Genomic DNA, 7,940 nt, shown 5'->3' with positions numbered 1-7,940 from the left:
GCGCTTAAGCTGCGCCAGGGGAGGTTTAGGTTGGAAATTAGGAAAAATTTCTTTACGGAAAGGGTGGTCAAGAATTGGAACAGGCTTCCCAGAGAGGTGGTGGAGTCCCCATCCCTGGAAGTGTTCAAAAAATGGGTAGATGTGGCACTTTGGGACATGGTTTAGTCTAGTCTACCCTTGATTGGTTTAGAGTGGACTTGGTAGTGTCGGTTAATGGTTGGACTGGATGATCTTAAAGGTCTTTTCCAACCTAAATGATTCTATGATTCCCATCAAGCTGCCGTTTTCCTGCTCAGTGCGGTCCTGTGCTGCCCCATGGCCCACAGTTCACGTGTGCACAGAGAGTTTTACATTTTGTCTGTTTACAGAGGGAAGGGGAGAAACTGAGAGACATATCTGGTCCATTGACTCCTGCAGGGTTGCCAAAGTCCAGCAAAAACTGGAAGTATAGGACTGCAGCCCTCGAAGCATCCTGCAGAGATCTCAGCTGCTGGATTGTACCCAGTCGGGGGGGCAAGTGTATGGGTAGGCTGGACCCCGATTGCTAAGGGCATTGAACACCATCCTCATGGGATGCATCCAGAAAGTCAGAAAAGGTCAGTGATGCTCCCAGTGAGCTTTCCCAAACAGAGCGGCCCTGTGCCTGTTTGTAGACAAGAGCCGTGTGCTATAAAATTCCTGGGAGCTGCCCAGCAAAACTAGGTGGTCCCCATAGTGAGTTTAAGAGCTTTACTAAACTCATAAGCATGTAGTTGGTAAGAAGATGAAAAGCAGTGAAGTACAAATAATAGCTAATGAAACCACACAATATTTCAATGCAAGATTTGCTGTCAATAAACTGAAAAGAGCATAGGCCTTACTTATGCTTCAGAGACTAAATGCTTGAAAAGATGCTGGTGCATCCGAAGGTGGGAACACCAGCAGGAACACAAGTTCAGGAGGAGGGGAAAGATGTCACAACAGAGACCACCTTTTACTAGTCTCCCATTACATGAATTATGGTATTCCATCAGGAAGGTGGATGTAATGATGCTGTTTTCCATCGTGCTTGCTTCTATTAACAAAGCTGATGGGAAGTCCATCTCATCTCTCACTTCCGATGCTTCCTGTTATTTTTTTCCTCTGCATTAGCACAACTTTCACCAGTTTAGGCCTGTACTCTCTTGCAAGCTGCTTCTCCTCTTCAACTAGCTCCTCCTACTTCTGTACATTTAAACTGCTCCTTAAGCTACCTTATCACAGAAGCGTACTGAGTGCCAGTATGGAAGGCCTCTTTGGGACTGAACAGACAAGGTATTGAATTCTTGGATGTGGACCTCTTCCCGTTGGGGTTGAGCTATAGAAAGGCAGGGTGCATCTGCCAGGAACCTAGTGGGATGGGAGTCTGGAGGTCTTCCTTGCTCAGCTCTTTGCCTGCCATAGAAGATCCAGCCAGTTTCTTCACCTCTGTGCCTGCTTTTATTTTCTTTCCTATTCATGTAGCCAGTAAGCCCTCTAAGGGAATGGGCTATGCAGAGGCTAAGGATTCCTGATTTTCTCTAGTTGTATAACACACCACTTAGTGGCTGGTTCTTCACTTTGTGTGCAGAGGCGTTGAGGGAAAGCAGCAAGCGATCTGTCTGAATAGTCTGTGGCTAGCGTGAAGGGTTCAGAGGAACAGGCCTTTTAAACAGGTGTTTAAAAACCAGCCTATGCTCTTTCAGGAGCAAACCAAGCAAGAGTGATCAGCATCCCTTCCTCTCACCACACATCACACTTACTCAACGCAAACTTGCAACCTGCTGTATTCTCAGGGGTATTACGCAGGGACTCACTGCATCTGGCAGATGGCTGGGTTGGGGAGGATGTCTTTGATCGAGTCCTGCTTTGTCTTTGCAGGGACACTGGCAGGTGTTTGCTTGTGATATGCCACGGGCCACAGGCTGTGTGTGTCCTTCTCTTTGCTGGCTGTGCCAAATCTGGGTCAAAGGAGCTGCCTGTAAGCAAACACCCTGCTACTGGCACTGACAGCAGCCTAGCCTACGGGAAGCTGCTCTTTGAGCGCCTTGAAGGAAGCTGCTTGACTCTCCGAGCATGGGTCACCTCTGGGAGTGAGCTGCTGGTTGGTTGCCACCCCAGAGCCAGTTGTGTTGCACAGGAGGAAGTACCTTTTTCTTTCAAGCCAGGCCCCTTAGGGCACTTGTGCTTCTTTAGGTGTGGTGCCCACCTGGATGTTCATCTCTGCCCACACTGCTTCAAAGATGGACTTTCCTTTCAGTAACGCCAGTGCAATGTTTGCCCACACAGCTCCTAGGAGCACAGAGCATGCAGCATAGGCTGCAAAGTATAGGAATTCTCAAAGAATGAGACATCTGGGAAACCTTAAACCTCTGTGATGATTATTAAGCTCCTGGAAGAAAACTAAAAGGACTGTTCAAAATCCAGATATACATGGTTATATTATAGAGCTGGACACTTCAGTCCTGGTCCTCTAGCAAGGGGGTAGGGGTAGGGAAGGGAGGACCTTCAGAGCTGAACTTCTAGTCCTGGTCAGAGCAGGGACTTAGTCTGTAACTGGTGTCCCAGCATCATCTCTAACTGATAAAAGTTCCCCTCATGGGTGCTTCAGCAGTGGCTGGTGAGCTGCTGGAGAGGCTGACCTCTTGGGTCTGGCAAGCAGATTTACCTTCAGTGTCTCAACAAGTGTCTGCTCTTTATTAACTGAACTTTTTTCTAACCATGAAATCTAAATGCTTTGTAGTTCTAATTCAGTATTTGATACTGCTGTTTTGGGCAATTTATGAACTCTTTGGTGCTCTCTTCTCCTTACACTAAGGATTTAAGAGTAGGACATTGTCTAAAGGTATGTATGCTTGGCACAGCAACCAGTAAATGGGATTTTTTTATGATTTGTGGTGTGTTTCATCTCACGTCTTACCTAGTGTAATTATTTCAGCATCTCTGACCATCTAGTCCTTTAGACTACCTTAACCAGTAGCGTGGAAGTGAGCACTTTGTATGCAAGGATCATGTTTGTTCCAGCTGCTTTTCTCACCTGATGTCTGGGTGGAGGGCACTGGGAGTGCTGAAGCTGGAGATGAGAAGGGGGAGGCTGAGCTCCATGTGGGAGATTAGGGATGCCTTGAGCATCTCCAGGCAGGCAGAACATTTGGGTAAAGTGTAAAAGAACGGGCTGATCCGCATACACAATCTTAACTCTGCACGAGTGTTTTGGCTGTGGAGAGGACAGCGTGTCTCTGTCAGCAGTTAGTGTAGGGTGGGCTCTCCAGGAGAGTGTGAGTCTTCACGCAGGCGTTCACTGATGTTGGGAGTATGATTGCAGGAAAAGAGGTTTACTTTGTGCAGGCTTGTCTAGGAGATGAAGTATAGGAAGTAAGAGAGCAAGTGGATGTGAATGGATGAAATCTGGTAGGCAGGTAGTTTTTAAGTAGATTTTGGATGGTTTGTAGGCACTTTTGAGGTACAACATAGGTGGCAAAGTTGGCTTTGTGTGGTACAATTGGATTGGCGTGGAAAGCTAATCAGAAGTGAGTTTTTGCAAGTGTTACTGCTACGCGATTAGAAGAAAGATGCTTGAGCTAAACCAGCAGAAAGGATGCAGTCCTGTAAACTGGGAGGTGGAAATGACACAAACTCTGCCCTCTCCCGTTGTCCTGTGATGCCTTCCCTCCCACAGTGATGCAGGTGGTGGAGCCGTCAAGCTCAGGCTATCCCTGGCAGGCGGTGACCCGAGGCCGTTCCGACCCTCTGCCGGTGTCCGGGAGCGGGCACGCGCCCCGGGCGGGACAGCGCCGCCCTGCAGCCGCCGGCGCGTGGCGCGGCTCCCGGGCGGTCCCGGGGTGCGAGGCGGGAGGCGGGGCCCGCTGCCGGGTGTGGACGGGATGGGCTCCGCGGGACGGGCGGGGATGCACGCCGCAGGCACGTGCCGCGTGGGCCCAGCGCTGCCGGGTGCGGCGGCAGCCGGTGCGAAGCATGCTGGGGCAGAGGGCGAGCGAGGGGCTGGCAGGCAAACACTGAGGTGACTTGGTGGGGCCACCCTGACACCAGCTGAGCGGGGAGGCTGGAGGGTGATGGCCAAGCTGGTTTCGGGGAGATGCCGAGGTGCCTCACCAGCCGCAACATCATGGCCCCAGACAGGGGAGGGACCGGGGTGAGGTGGGAAAAGCGAGAGTGGCTTTGAGGGAAGGGAGCCCCGGGCTGACCACTGGGCAGGGCTCAGATGCGGGCAGTGGGGCTGAGGGTGAAGCCCGTGATGAGGCCAGGGCAGAGGAAGGAAAGTGCATGTGAGGGGAGAACTGTTCCCATCTTGCCTTAAACAGCCTCTGCTTATACACTTCTCTCAGGGAGAACACAGATTCCCAAATAAAATGACATATTAAACCATAGGGTGTACGCTCTGCAACTTCCAAGCCCACCTTTGCATAAACTCACACCTACAATATTGCACTGCACATGTGATTTTAACTTGGAACCAGCTGTTGCAGTGTTTGGCTTTGGTGAGGACAGCGTGTGTTTGTCAGCAGTTAGTGTAGGGTGGGATCTTAAGGAGAAACTGAAATTTTTCATGCAGGAGCTGTTTGCTGTTGGAGTGTTATTGTGGAAGTCTTCACGTAGGCATTTGTTGATGTTGGGGTATTCTTGCAGGACGAGTGGATTACTTTGTGAAGGTTTGTCTATGAGATGGTGTAGAGAGAGTAGGAGAGCAGTTTAGAGTGAAAGGATGAAATATGGATGGTTTGAAGGTAGATTTTGGAAAGTTGTTGGTTGGACAGGTACAAGTGAGGTGTAGGGTAGAGGGCAAAGTTGACTTTGCCCGTGTGGTGCAATTGGATTGGTGTGGACAGCTAATGAGAAGTGGGCTTTTGCAGGTGACCCTAAAACTCCAGATCCAGCTGGCAGCCATAGACACTTCCCTGCTGCCTGGCTGGGCTGAGGAGGGCCGTACGTGGCTGCAGCCTTACCAGACCCCACGGGAGTGATGTGCTGCAAGCTTGAACCTCCACGCCTTCCAGAGAAAGTGTACCAAGGGGTGGAAATCTGGTCTTGAGCTATAATGTCTCGTACACGGATGGTGAATTCTCCTCTGTCCAGTAGGATTGGGTTAAATGTGCCACTAAGTCTAAAATGTCATTTGGGAAATAGACAGTATTGCCCATTGTCAAAATAAACTCCCCTCCTTAATTCTTATCACTTTATTGTAATTAGAATTAATATAGATATTCAAGCTTGCCATGGCTAAACTGGAAGAAAAGCAACAGCCATGTGTACCTACTAACAAAAATTGAATCAAATCTGCCATCGTGTTATCTTTGAGTGTTTTTTTACTGTGCTTGATTCCTTCCCGATGTACTGTGTCTATTAAAGCCTGATATCCACCGCCACAGTGGATGAATCTAATGTTGACACTTAAATAACGGGAACCATACCTGCTGCATAACTTGTTTGCTATCTAGGATAGCTACTCCATTGGACTTTTTTTTTTTTTTTTTTTTTTTTTTGGAAAAGGGCACATCATGAAACTGAAGAACCATCTAATTGTGTCATTATATGTATTCACTCCTCTTTTCTCTGCTTTATACTATTTGTAGCTTCTAAAAATTGAATTGTTTGAAAAGGGTTTTTATTTCGGCTCTGCATAGGCAGTCTGATATTCCTTCACAAGGGCCTTCCACCCGAGTTCACCATGCTTGTGCATCATGTAATCACAGTGCTACAGATTGATGGCAAAATTAGCTGTGACTTATACAGTTACAAATATAATAATATAATGGTCATGCCAGGAACTAACTTCACAGTGAATGTCTGAAGGAACCTACTGCTAATATATTTTTTTAATTGTTATTTGGATTATTTAGATGCAACAAAAATACATACTTTCTTTTATCCTTTGCTATACAGAAGGTGGTTGGACTTTTTTATAGCAGATTCAATCACTTGTTGTAAAGCAAAATTGTCATCTCCTGTGAAGAAGCCAAGTAGATTTATTCATACTGTATAAGCACCATAGATTAGTCCATAGGCTAGCTATATAGAGGAACAGTTTAAAAAAAACCAAAAAAACCCAACAAAAAAGAAAAACAACAAAACCCAAACAAAACCACACAAAAACTGCACAGGCTCCTGCATGCCCACCCTTTAAGTGCTGTCATGTCAATTTTCCTGAGAACCTTTGAGGGGATATCCCCATAATTACAAACACAGGTAAGCCAAACTATATCATGCCACTGAAAGAAAAAAATCTGTATTACCACGACCAGATTACCTCACAACCCTGTGAAAAGCTGGTGAAAAAGAGAAGGTTTGGATCAAGTTGAGAGACTGGTTACAGGCTCATGGCAATGCACGCTTCATGTTCACAGAGTTGACATAGCAATTGCCAGAAGAGTCGTGAGCGCTGGCCGCACGCCTGGCACATGTGTTCCTTGTCCCACTGCCATGTTCTGTCCCATGTCTGGAGATCTCTGCACAGGATTATTTGAGAGCTATTTCTGAAGGCTGCAAACTTCCAGAGTTGCAATGCCTGCCTAGCTGCTGCTAGCCTGTGGGTAAGTGCTGTAAAATTTAACCTTGTGATAGCAGTAGAGTTGTTATAGCTGTTGATGAGCTAAGTTATTGCTATTAACAAGATGGGGGTGTGGGGAAAGGCAATGTATTTTATTAGGCCAGAAGACATCATTGGGAAAAACATGTTTTTAGAAATCCAAGCCTTTTATTTTTTTTAGTGAGAAGATTTGCAGGAACCTGAAGGAGGGTCGATGCACTGAGGCATGTCTGTTGTTTCCTGACTATGCCAGTATAATAAAGGATATTCCTTGTTCTTACAGACTGTCTTTTTTTTGTGATAGCAGTGTAACTTAGTAGACACTATCTTTATATTTTGTCCTATTTAGTGCTGCTCATCAGTAGTGGCTCTAATGCTTTTAGTTGGTGGGGATCTTGACAGAAAATTGTAGTGGGGGTGTTTGTGTACGTGTACCTCAAGATAATGTGGTATTTGTTTTTATGTTAAGCATTTTGTTTCAATTAGCCATTTGAATCAGCAATTTAAGCAAAGCCAGAGCACTGACAACACTATGCAAACAATATACCATAAATAAAGCTTATTTGTTGGATTTTTTAAATGTAACTCTTCTCCCTTTCTCCTCTTCTCACATGATTTCCAATAGATTAAATCTTTTAATTAATTTTAAAAGGTCTTTATTCCCTCCAGTGTGGAAGTACTGTTTCATTCACGGGTGAATGCAAGCCAGCTGACAGGACGCTGTTCCAGCAGCGTGCTGCTGTAGCCTACTGCAAGACTTGAGACGCTCGGGATGAACAGCTCACAGGTAAACTAACAGAGCCCTGGGCCAGTTGACAGGGACTGGAGGCCTAATCCTAGCATCACATAATTCTGTGATGGAAAGAGGCTAGATGATCTCTAAAAGGCTTTCTCTCTCCTCTCTCTCCTTAACATCTCTAAGAGACTTTCACCTAGCCTATTCTGACCAACATTCTCCAACAACAGGGAATGTATCCCCTCCCTAGGTGAACTCTTCCATGGCTTTTTTTCTCTCACCTGCTCAATGGCTTCCCTCAGTGTCTAAATTAAATCTTCATCCCTGCGGTCACAACAAACGAATTATCTCCTTTTTTCACAGTAGCTTTTTATACCACAGAACACTTACTGTGTTGTTTCCTGGTCCTTGCTTCTGCCCCAGGACAAACTTTCAGGCTCCCCTCAGAGTATCAGAACTGACTCTTAGAAACATGTTGTTGAAAAAAGGAGCAGCAAACCTGGAGTTCCTCTACTGTAAATTCAGTGAATACATATGGGGTTTTTTTTTTGTTCGTCTGTGGCTGGGTGTGAGCAGTTCTGCTGACAGTCCTTCTGCTTGGGGAACCTCTCTGTGCAGTGAATGAGTGATCAGCCCAGGAACTACTCTGATCTGCATCACATT

This window comes from Pelecanus crispus, chromosome 10 (assembly GCF_030463565.1).
Source record: "Pelecanus crispus isolate bPelCri1 chromosome 10, bPelCri1.pri, whole genome shotgun sequence".
In the NCBI taxonomy this organism is placed as follows: Eukaryota; Metazoa; Chordata; class Aves; order Pelecaniformes; family Pelecanidae; genus Pelecanus; species Pelecanus crispus.
Note: the sequence above shows the minus strand (reverse complement) of the source record.